General features: G+C 40.0%; 1 long non-coding RNA gene across 9 annotated transcripts in view; it reads right to left on the bottom strand.

Moving 5' to 3' along the window:
• LOC120786323 overlaps positions 1 to 12,140 on the bottom strand; it is a 64,812-nt gene that overhangs the window by 45,177 nt on the left and 7,495 nt on the right. For 5 of the 9 annotated variants that reach the window (XR_005706702.1, XR_005706701.1, XR_005706703.1 and 2 more), the window contains exon 2: positions 7,654 to 7,803. This is a non-coding gene — a long non-coding RNA (uncharacterized LOC120786323). Of the gene's footprint in view, positions 1 to 112; positions 217 to 3,337; positions 3,432 to 7,653; positions 7,804 to 12,140 lie in introns of those variants that run through there. The other 4 variants (XR_005706699.1, XR_005706698.1, XR_005706696.1 and 1 more) reach the window with 2 other exon arrangements.

Here is a 12,140-nt window from a genome sequence, read left to right as displayed (position 1 = left end):
AAAGAAAGAGTGTGAGACAGAAAAACAGAGGTGCGGGCTGTGGGCAAAAGGGCGACGGAAAATGTGTGGGCAAGAGTTTAAAGTTTAAAAAGGGAACTTGTGTTGTACGAACCTGTAGGTTGTCTTATTTATGTGTTGATCAGTGCAGAGCCAGAATCAGACGGCTAGTGCAGAGATGCCTGTCTCCTTTCCACTTTGAACAGCAGTTATGGAATCCTCAAGTTGGCAAAGTTAAAAACGGAAAAGCAAACTTGACATTGTTAATCCCCATGGTACTTCGTGACTTTTCCTAATTTTATGAGAATTACTTAGAAACACGATTTTTGAACTGATTTCAGAAGTCTGCTACAGAAAATAGTCATTTACTTTTTGGCGTGTCAGAGACGCCAGCTCTAAAACATGGTTTAATACAGTGGATTTTCATGTGCTCTGTGTCTGTGATGGATGTTGACTTTTTATGCACCACTACTAATCCCACTTCCCAAATAAATAACAGAAATCTAAATCAACTTAAGTTTTGTAACGGTTTGTCCCTATGAGGTCTAACACGGAGTTACACCTCCAAGACAATTTTTCCAGACAATCATTACAAGAAAATGTGAAGTTGCGCATGTTTCCATCCACTGCAGTTATGCAAATATTAGGCGTTTGGTGAACTGAGTTACTAAGATAATTCTGGTCACAGTCGAGTACCATTACGTCAATGCAGAAGAAGCGGGTGCAATGAGATGATGTAATTAAAAGAACATCAGTCGTTCCTCAAATGGTGGAAAACAATGTAAGCAATGTGATGGAAATGTGGCATTTATGTATGTGTCGTGGAAATTTGACGAACATTACAGTCTCCTCATGACTCCACACGGAGCTGATGTTATCATCTGCTGATATTTCAGTCTCTTCAGCGGATGGGTAAGTAACTTTTTTGTGATATTCAGTTTCCAATCAGGTTTTTTTTAAATGCGCAAATTGAGAATGCACATAAAAACAGTTGGATGGAAACACACCCAGTGACCCAAAACATTAGTAAATTAACTGTGTAGGATAACTGTGTACATTTTTGTCATTGAATAACTTTTTCACAAAAAAGAAACTTTTTTGGTTCTACATAGCTGTATAACATATAAAGCATGAAAGGGGTTACCACCTGAACGCTTCCCTACATATTAGGTTTCATAAGGTCAAAAGAAAAGCAAAAAGTATTTAAAGAAAAAAATGGTTAATTGCAATTATTATTATGACTTTTGTACATAAAGCAGTGGGGTCTGAGAGACTAATAACAGTGTAAAACCATTCTCAACAAAACACGATGGTTAAAATGCAATGTAAACTTTTTTCCCCCCTGTGTGCAGTACAAGTAACAGTGCTGAGGGTACACTGACTCCATTTGGAAATCCAAGAGACTAATGCTCAAAGTGTATGTTTTCTTTACTCGCTGTTGCATAAGCACTTGATTTTAGCCAATCCTGTGAGAGCTTGCAGTGAGTGTGAGACGGGTATCAGTGTAAGTTCAAAAACTCCGTCTACATGCAATGTGATCTCTGCTTTGGTCTCTGATAACCAGTCATTCTCCGTTGGTATGGGAGAAGAGGGGAGAGGGGGGCCATGGTGGTGGGGTGCTGTAATTCAAGTTGTGTAAGTGTTTGTCTGTGTCCTCATCTTTTTTCCATGTTCTGTAAGGCAGAGATAACATCAGAGAGAGGGTTGTGGGACTGTCTGAGGTGGACAGCTGATTTGGGGGCAGGAGGGAACGGCCATGATGACAACGATAACTGCATTTCTGGTTAATATTTGAACTTGTCAGCTGCAAAAATTATCAAAGATTTAAATGTTTAAAAATCTGTTTAATTTAGGACATAATGTCATCTTCAGCAAGCACGGTTTGTGCCTTGTTAGAGTGAATTATTTCAACAAGAACCGGTGCGTATGCACGTTGCCTTCCATTGCTGCCTCAGAGATTATCTTGGGGGAAATCCCATCCCTCGGGTTATTTCGTGCTAAATGTCCTGAGATTGAGTGGAGTCTGGGAATGCGAACATGAATGCATCGCCTCAGACATCTCAGAGTGGGCCAAGGCTGCGGAGCTCAGATGGGACAGGTGTGATAAACACACATCATACAGGAATGCTATTTTGTCAAATGGAGTTCACTGGCTCTGTGTCATGATTTGGGAGTGGTTTACTGTGTTATTACCTTTTCTCACTTAAACATACAGTATACAGTAGATACTGTCAGTTTGTTTACATGGGCTGTCTTAGGGTCTCTAAAATGTTTGTGGTACTGCTGGAGTGCAGTGGCCTTTAATGCCTCAATTGGCTGCTGTCTCAGTGCACACAGACACACACACACACACAAACACACATGCACACACATACATATACAAACACACGCACTCACATGCACACGCACATGCAAACACACCATTTTTGAACAACTGTTCACCACATTTTTATGTTTAAACTGGAACTGTGTTAAAAAAAATTTGCATCAGAACTCCTTGCACCAACACAATGGCGCATTTTAAATTAGCAGAGTATATTAATGTCTTTATCTGAGTCACTACCCAATATCCTGTGGCAACATTCTGAGGCAAAATCAATATGCAGCATGACCTTCAGCATGGACAGTAGTTGGCAAAAAGGTCCAAATCAATATTAGATAGCTGGCTGTGAGCAAATATGTAATGGAAAAATAATGTTGGACAAAATATTCTCCATAATTTGCTGTAGAAAAATGTAATCTGTTTCTAAATTGACTAAAATAAATAGCTTTTATGTGTTTATTAATCCTAAATCAATACAGCAAAGCCATTTTCTATGAGTCCGTTTTGTAACGTAATCAATAATAACTCGGATGGATTTTTACAGCTTCAAGAGGTACAAAATGAAGCCCATTGTGTATGGTAATATTAAGACCAATACCTGGGACCAGTATAGTCTGCTGAGATGCTGCAAAGCAAGTCATTAAGCTCCCAGTTGCACATGTGGAGCTGCTCAATGGTCAACAGAACTCTGTGTTCAACTCGCAGCTCTTTGTTGTTAATGTAGGGTGTATTAAACATAATGAAAAGTGCACAACAGTGGAATACTGTGCATGCTCAGAAAAGAAAACAACAAAACAAGACTGACCTGGAACAGTATGTGAGTTCTCCTGGTATGGAACATTTCTGGCAGCAATCTGCTGCTTGGCTCTAACAAGGCATTTGGAAAGAGTACTGCATCGTTGTCTAAACAGGCAAATACAATCTGCTTTTTAACAGTGACTACAGAAAGATGATTCTAATCACATGTACTTCGGTAGCAAATGCCTCACATTTTCTCTACTTCAAGTTATGCATTCTCATATCAACATCAATTTTGTGCGTCATGATGCAGCTCGGAGTGAAAACTAGAAGCTCCACACCTCTCTGACGTCCTGAACTCTTACTCTGAAGTCTGTAAGAAAGTGATGGGGAAAAAATAAAAAAATAAATAAAAAAAATAAATCACTGATGCTTTTGAATTTAAATGTTAAACCACAGCTTTATCCCCTTCCAGCACGTCCAAAAGTGTCAGCCTATCTGTTCACTGGAGCTCTTTTTGAAATATATGTTTATCATTTAAAGCTATACTAATTTTCAAGTGCAAAGACCAATTTTAATATTTTTTTATTTAGCATGAGAGCCAATATTTGAAAGCGTGAGATACGATTGGGAAAAAAGACCGCAAGCTCTGAATGTACAGTGGCACAGAGTTATCTCCTGGTTTCATTTGAGAGCACTTGAGGTAGATGGGTTTTTTTCCCTTAGACTCCCTAATAAAGCGTTGTAAAGACCTGCTGAATTTCCTCAAATGTTTGTTGATTAGGAAAACAGGAAGGAAGGCGTGCCTTGGGTCATTAGTCACCTGGTGAGTAAGGCTTTAGGTATGCACTGCCTGGCAGCAACTCTCACTCCAAACATACACAACTCAGTGTGGTAAACATGCTCACACACATGCTGAACATAGTAAGGAAGCAGCAAATGACACACGGATACATGCTTACGTCCATGCGGTTAAGAATGTGCACAAATTATAGATTAATTCAAAGGATTGGAGTACTTCATACAGAGTCTTCCCAAAAATGCACACACAGGCATACACACAGGGGTGTGATCTGCCAGGCAAGGCCATGAAACGCTGCAATGTGAGGAAACACCTCGCAAAGCAAACAGAGCCTCACAAGGCAAGCGCTTGTTCCAAGGCCAGACCTCAGGGCAGCGCTCCTCACATCACTGTGAGAGGAGAAGAAAGAGGCGAGGGAGGGGAGAGCGGAGGGAGTGATCAGATGAGACCAGACCCGACAGGACAGGAGGCATTAGAAACACGTTGAGGGAGCAGGAAATAAGGCAAGAGTGAGAAAGGAGGAAAATAATATTAGAGTACAGGGATGATTGAGGATAAGGGGTTCTTGGAAAGGTTGGCGGTAACTGAAATGCAGCCATTATTTATGTTATTAGTTATACCTGTACGCTGTGAAAAAAGTCCTTTGCAGCAAGAAAATAAAAAATAAGAACTGACTGCTCGCTAAACCGCTTCACAAACAGCAATAGTTCAGTCAAAGTTTAGTAACTGTAAGGAGGCACAGCAGGTCTGTCAATCTTTGGATTTCTCCACATGTTGAAGCAATACACTGTAAAGAGTTTGGAGGGTGGTGCCCTTTTTTAGCCTTTCCAAAACCCAAACCAGATGCGCAGAAGTGTAAGGAATTAATTACACAGTGCGTTTATCTGCTCTGTACGCTGCAATCTTTAGCATGTCTGGCTAACTATCTTACCCCCGACAGTATTGACATGGCATTACTTCCAAGGCCAAGAGTTAGCATATCATTAATTGACTTTAATTATTAGTTTTATTATTAGTTTGTGGGATTACAGGTTACATTAAAAAGCAACGCCATTTTTAACCAAATGATGGAGCAGATGCAGGTTAAATAGCTCACCAAGTAGCAGGTAAAATCTGCCAGCGTCAGCGGATATATAGGCCAGAAAAACGGATGGTCACCAGCTAAAGATGAGAAGCCAGCTTTAGTCTACCTCTGTTTGAAATCCAGGACCCATTACTTGGAAAATCACTACGCATTTAGGGTGGTAAATCTGCCACCACCATCCCTGAAAATGATATAATGAGTGAGAATGGTAAGCTTGACAGGCGAAACAACTGGAAAGGTGAGGCTTAAGGCCAGTTTATACCTCGGCGTAGGTTTGAAACAGAGCCTATGCCGTAAGCCTACGCAAGCGGCCTACACCATTGTGAGCATTTATATTTGGCTGCTGGTGTGTCTGCATCGCTCTGCAATTGCACCGCCAAAACGCTAGTTGGCGGTGGGGTTTCTATGCCACTTTGTGTGTGTGAGTTTCTTCGTGTACTTCAAACAATGGCAACTGAAACTGAGCAGATCATGTTGGAGTTGGAGCTAATAAATGTTGAACAACAGTTACTTTTACTGAAATTACAGCACCTCAGTAAAGATGGAAGATGTCGGAGGAGATGGTGTGTCCGACCACTGAACCGATTGAAGCAGAAAGAGGGTGAATTTTCTGTGCATGGCTGGCCAGTGAGAGAGATGGACAAGCGGACCAATCAGTTATTGCGGTGTGAGTCGCTGCGATGTGTAGTTAAATTTCCAGGGAGGTGCACGGCAGGCTACGGCATAGGCTATGGCGTAGTGTACGTGCCTACGCCGTGCCTATGCCGTCGACTCTAGGCAGGAGTATAAACTGGCCTTTAGCAAACAGTCAGTTGCCAAGAGCCAAGGTAAAAATTACACTGCACATTTCACAACCAGAAAAAAGCATTGGGAGCATGACAAAAATTTACTGGAAGTCAGGCTTCATCTACCCTGCTATAGTTCTGGATAGTTTCCCACAGAGTATTTGACATTTGACTCAGTTTTTTTGGGGTGACTATGCAGCAGGGCCCCAAATCATGCTATGCTTTCTGCAGAGACAACAATGAGCCACGATGTCTGGATTCCAACGTATTTTTTCTCCCCACTCTTTTCTCTCTCGAAACGCTTCCATTTTCCCTCAAGCAGACACAGACTGTTTTGAGAAATGTGAGCTTGTTATGCTTTATGATCTGCAATCCTGTCTCTTATTGACACATTGCCTCTCCTACCACAAGAGAACTCTTCAGTAACATAACTCAACATTCCACACAGCCTCATACCAAAAAGGCAAAAGGTTGGTCGAGGCTGTGGATATAATTTCAGGTATGTCTGGCTGTTTTAAAAAGGCTACTTTAGGAAGATTCCAGCTCAGCTCAGTCTGGATGACTGGTATTCCCCTCCATGAATGTGAATCTTCCTCTAAAACTCATCTATAAAGGCAAGCTGCTGCCAAACATTGTAATGACTGCGCTGGTGCCAGGGAAATTTGAACACAAATAGTCTCTCCCATGAAGCCAGTCTTTTGTTTTTGCGGCCAGAGAAATACCCAGTTGTACAGTAACAACATTAATTCTCTACGCGCTTATGTTTGTGTAGGAGCTTTTTTTTTTTTTTTTTTCTTTAGTTCTAGCTCAGTTTGCTGCTAAATTGCTTTTTCCTCTAAACTATGATAATTGTTGCGGACACTTTTTCCACTCTGGAAATCTTTCCTCTGATTGGATGACCAGTTGCCCGAGCGCTCAGTCTCTGCTCTGTTCTGTACTGTTGCCATATACATTTCAGGTTTCTGTGATGCTGGGCACACTGCTTACAGGACTGGGTGTTTATGTTGGCTACGAGACCTGCCAGCTAAAGGTCCCGGAGCCCAGCTATAATGAAATGCTATACTGAATATTTCCCCTCAAAATCAAAACAAAACCAATGTCAATAGCATTTATTAAACATCCAGAAATCCTTCATCTGGGTTGCTATGTATTGTAGATGTTTGCTTTGTTGGCAACCAGAGCTGGCAAACACCTCGATCACAGACATGTTTGTAACGTATCTTGTTGATGATGCACATTGAACAGGCAGTGTTCTCACATTTTGAAATAGCATCCAGCATTCAGAGCTTCCTGTGTTCCCTATCTGTTCTCTCTTCACCAAAGCATCTGTTAACCATCAGCTAAACACCCCTTCAAAAGCATTACAGTTGAAAACAAACCTGGAGAAACTGGGCTGAACGGATAGTAATAAAAGAATAAAACATCAATAGTTACTTACCATCCTGATAGTCTTTGTAGAAGGTATGACTTTTTCGCTATTAAACAAATCTTAAAGTTGAGGAAGTAATCGGTCTCCTTATGTCCAAATGACACGTTTTATTTGTTGTGTGTTCTCTTAATATATACATGTATGATTTTACATGTTTGTGTGTGAGAACATAATAATGGCTACATACAGGGGTATGCTGCATATACACATATCAGGAACCAATTCAGGGGCTACCACAACATCTCTGTGCTCTGCTTTTGCTTGTCTTTCACTTGATAATGTAAATTTTTTTTTATTGCTCCATAGTTTTCTTGGTTGACCTTAACAGAAGGGTACTGCAGCTTATACCACTAAGGTTTAGGGTATCTGTACAATGTATTTAAAAGTCCAAGTTAGCTAATAGTTTGGACTTTTTTTCCTGGGTTGGGGCATTAGTGCAGGGCTTTTTGTGACGGTGTGTGAGTGTGCGCCCATGAGTGCATTTCTACCTCTTACCACATGCATGTGTAGGATGTCTAGAATCTGGTAGCCGGATCTGGACCTTTAGCTTCTGCAAGACACCCCGTTCTCATTAAGATCCAAAAGGACAGATTATCTCTGGCATTCCACATCTGGAAGCAGTTGAGAGCCGAGCAGCCGCTTCTTCTGAGAAATATACAAATATGTAGGACAAAGTGCACATGAATGTTGGGGATATGGCTCCATACTGTATGCCATTAAATGTAACTGCATCCTGATGGGGTTTTGGTGAGGAATATTCCTTAGGTTTTTTGCCATGTCGTTTTAGGAAACATCTAAAAACAGTAAAGTTTATGTGTTATATGTGCACTTTTACATTTTTTTACAGCAACATGCCCATTTTATCACCTCACTGCAATCTTTTTATACTCTTGATTTCTATGGGAATAGTTTGATATTTTGGAAAATATGCTTATTTGCATTCCTGCCGAGAGCTAGATGAGAGGATTGATATGACTTTCACATCTGTCTGTTAAACAGAAGGCGGCAAGCGGCAGCAGATTAGCCTAGCTTAGCCTAAAGACTGGAAACAGATGGAAATGGTTAGCCTGGCTCTGTCCAAAGGAAACAAAATCTGCAAACCAGCACCTCTAAAACAAAACAAAACAAAAACAAACTTAGTGTGAAAACAAGTATTTTTTACATTATGTGCTGGAATACTTTCTGGCCAGGAGCAGTATCTCCCTGGAGTCTCCTGTAGTTATTATTTATTTATATTTATCACACTTATTATTTGTATATCACTGTCAATGGGGCACCCCTGCAAAAGAGAGCTTTCCCCATTATAAATAAAAGTTTCAATCAACTTTATGGTGAAGACAAGTCTCCATGAAGTCATTGCTCCCAGCCAGGAAGTAGTCTGACACAATGCCCCGTAAAAAGACAACTTGTCATTTTTTTTAAGCTAACCATCTCCTGCCTGTAGCTTCATATTTAGCAGACAGACATTAGAGCGTCATCAATCCTCTCATCCAACTCCCAACAAGAATGTGAATAAGCGTGTTTCCCAAAGTGTTGAACTATTCCTTTAACTACAACATGCCACAGTATCACCTGATAGTTTAACCTGCTTGGCATGTGAATTTTAATCCCAAGCCATGCACCTGAGCTGAACCACCAGCTGTAGGGGATCCTGATGACTGGGCTAAAACAAAAACCGCTGAAAACAGGCTCATGGCTTTATACCATTTCACAAAAGAAGTATTTCTTTCATAATGGTTTATTCCTCCATAACTGAAATTACATACTAAACATCAGGCAAGTAAGAGTGGTTGTTCTGAAACCATATCCATTTCTTCCGGTCAAACCCTGTTTTAAGTATGTAATTAGCAATTTTAACAGTGCTTTGTAAGCCTCTGTAATCACTCGATCTCAGATCAGTTATTTCTCAATCTTGTGGGAACCCAGTCCTCTGAGACAAAAGTCATTTAAAGAATGCAAAGAAAATTGGAGGTTTTTTATAAAATAGTCAGTGTGTGAAGTCAAGCAAAGAGATAAAATGCTCTTACAGGAACCTCTGCTATTATTATACATAACGGACCAGCATATTCACAAAGACACACCTCCATGGGTAATCACACACAAACACACACATACACACACACACACACACACACACACACACACACATTCATGACGATAATAGCCTCATGTCTGTGAATTGATTAACATCCTGTACATGTGAATTTTAATCCCAAGCCCTGCTGCTCTCTGGAGTGTGGTGTGTGGCTGAAAGCATTTTTTTTATCTCATGTGAAATGATTCATGTGAGCACACAGCATGGTAATCACCGGCTAGTTGCTGTGCATCAGTCAATTAAGAGAAGCTGTCACAGCCCCATAATGGTTTTAGTCCAGTTTCTTCCAGTGGCCCACTGAAATCGGCTGCGTAAATTCTACATAATTACTCAAGAGTCATTTCAGGTAGATCTCTACCTGGTTAGGTCGTCACCTGCATATAAATGCGTGGAAAGTTAGTTTCGGATGGCTTGTTTGAAAGCAAAGCACTTCCCAGGGGAGCCAGTGATGCAATACATAATAAAACTGAACTGATGAAGTGATGATTAGCATTACACCTGAGGATCAGAGAAGCACTTTACATGTGGAAGACAGATCTGAGTTGTGACTGAGGGAGATTGTAGTGCAGTGGCGGAGGAAGTATTCTTTTCTCAGTATAATTAAGTATAAGTGCTAATACCACGCTGTTACAGTACTCAATTACAAGTAAAAGTATGTAAGATGTAAAAATAAAAAATACTCAATTTAAAATGTAAAAAATGTATGATATAATCTATATCATAAGGTTATTATTACTGATGCATTAGTGAGGAGGCAGCGTTTTATTGTGGTAGTTTGCAAACGTGGTGCAAATTTTTAAATATTTTATTTTATATGAGGCTGCATCTAATGATTATTTCCATTTTGGATTAAACTGCTGATTATTTTATCATTTAATCTATTGATTGCTTTGTTTGTAAAACTTCAGAAAATAGTGTGAAATGTCCATCACAATAACCCAGGCCCAAAGTGACACCTTCAATCTTCCAATTAATCAATTAGTCTCTTAATTGTTTCAGCTCTCATTTTATATAATACTGGGTGGTTAATCTATGTCTATGACAGTGCAACGTTTTTATGTAAAATTTTAATTCTGTAAAGTAACTAGTAGCTAAAACTTTCAAATAAATGTAGTAGAGTAAGACGTGCAATGCCTCGCTCTGAAATGTAATGTAATTGAGTAGAAGTATAAAGCAGCATTAAATGGCAGTGATGGAAGAAGTATTCAGACCCTATAACATGAGTAAATGCAGCAATAAAGCCGCCCTTACAAGTAAAGGTCCTGCATGGAAAATGTCACTTAGGTAAAGGACATGAAACATGAATATTATACTTTATATTAAAAGATTATTAGTGGTGATGAATTAATATCTAAGCAGCACATTACAGTTGTAGCTGGCCGAGGTAGAGGTGATTCTAAATATGCAATATACTTTTGAGCAGCTTAATATATAGCAACGCATCATGTGTTATAAGCTTGTCATGTGTTTTATATGTAAAATTTTAATTTTGTAAAGAAACTGTCAAATACATGTAGAGCGTGGAGCAAAGATATCTCCCTCTGAAATGTAGTGGGTGGTGGGTGTGGTATAGAGTGGCGTGAAATGGAAATAAAGTACGAGTACCTCACATTTGTACTTAAATACAATACTTAAATAAATGTACTTAGTCGCAGTCCATTAAGTACAGCATTTGAGTCAAAGTAGTTAGTTATAGTCCACCAGTGGACAAGGGTTCACTCCCGAAACGGCCAGTGTGTCCCTTGGAAAGAAAATGAGTCCCTTTAAACGCTAATACATGCAAAGTAATTGTAGTTAAAAGCATCGGCTGGGATGACAGATTACATAACTTTCAAAAACTATCGTGAACCTTACTTTACCCTAACTTATATTGCCTAGTCTTCATAATCAAAAAACAGCGAAATATTTCAAACACAACACAAACTGTTTGATTCCAAGAGGCCAATGAACGAAGAGGCAGGCCTAATTTACCCCACATTCACAACATGATAACACTGCAGGCTGAAATATTCAGAGCTACTGAGTCACAGCCTTGGCAGTCTAATAAGATGAGGCTTTGCAAGGAACAATATATTGATGTTCAATTCAGCAGTGTTGCCTTTCAAAACGAGGCTATTGACGGTTTGAAAGTCACAATAGTCGCAATCTAGCCGTGCCGGTTGGAGGTGACAATAGCAGGGTTTCCGCTGCAGAGTAAAAAAGTAACAGAGTTGAAGTGTTGCTCCTTTCATATAATCCTGCCTCTTATATTTACTTTACTTGATGATTCTTCTTCCAACTTGCTGTCAACAGATATGATTTATCAAGAGGGCAATGATAAATCAAATATCACCCCTCGTCGTCTTGTTTCAAGTGAGTTCTGATATCGCTGCAATTAATGGTGTCGGGCCCTGTTTGGTGCTGACGGCGGTATACGCTTTCAGGGTCCCTTAGCCTCTGGGCTAATTAAAGTCATTCTTCAGTAATATTCCTAAATCAACTGTTTCCGCGTGCCTATTTGAGACCTAATTGGAAGCATGTGCACTAAACCCAAAGGGCTCCTTTTAATCCCTCACACTTCAAGAATGTGTCTGTTGCTGTCACTTATTTTCCTTTGCTGTTTTTCTTGCTTTATTCTTGAATCCAGAGAGAAAAAATGTGTCTGTGAGGTTCTGGCGTTTTTAATTATGTCTGTGTTTGGAGGATCATTTTGTAGATATGGCGAGCAGCTATGATGCTTTTGGGAGAGTTATCGTAGCGTCATCAGAAAGTGTGTTTGACAGTCTTTGGGTTTCTATTACAACACATAACTGTCCAGCTCCACTGCCGACCCCATGCTTCATGCTAAGACAGTTGAGCTTGGGTCATGGCGTCTGGTAGAATGAGCGATATTTCACCAGAAGAGAAC

This window comes from Xiphias gladius, chromosome 24, assembly GCF_016859285.1.
Source record: "Xiphias gladius isolate SHS-SW01 ecotype Sanya breed wild chromosome 24, ASM1685928v1, whole genome shotgun sequence".
NCBI lineage: Eukaryota > Metazoa > Chordata > Actinopteri > Istiophoriformes > Xiphiidae > Xiphias > Xiphias gladius.
Note: the sequence above shows the minus strand (reverse complement) of the source record. Positions and strands in the feature narration are given on the sequence as shown.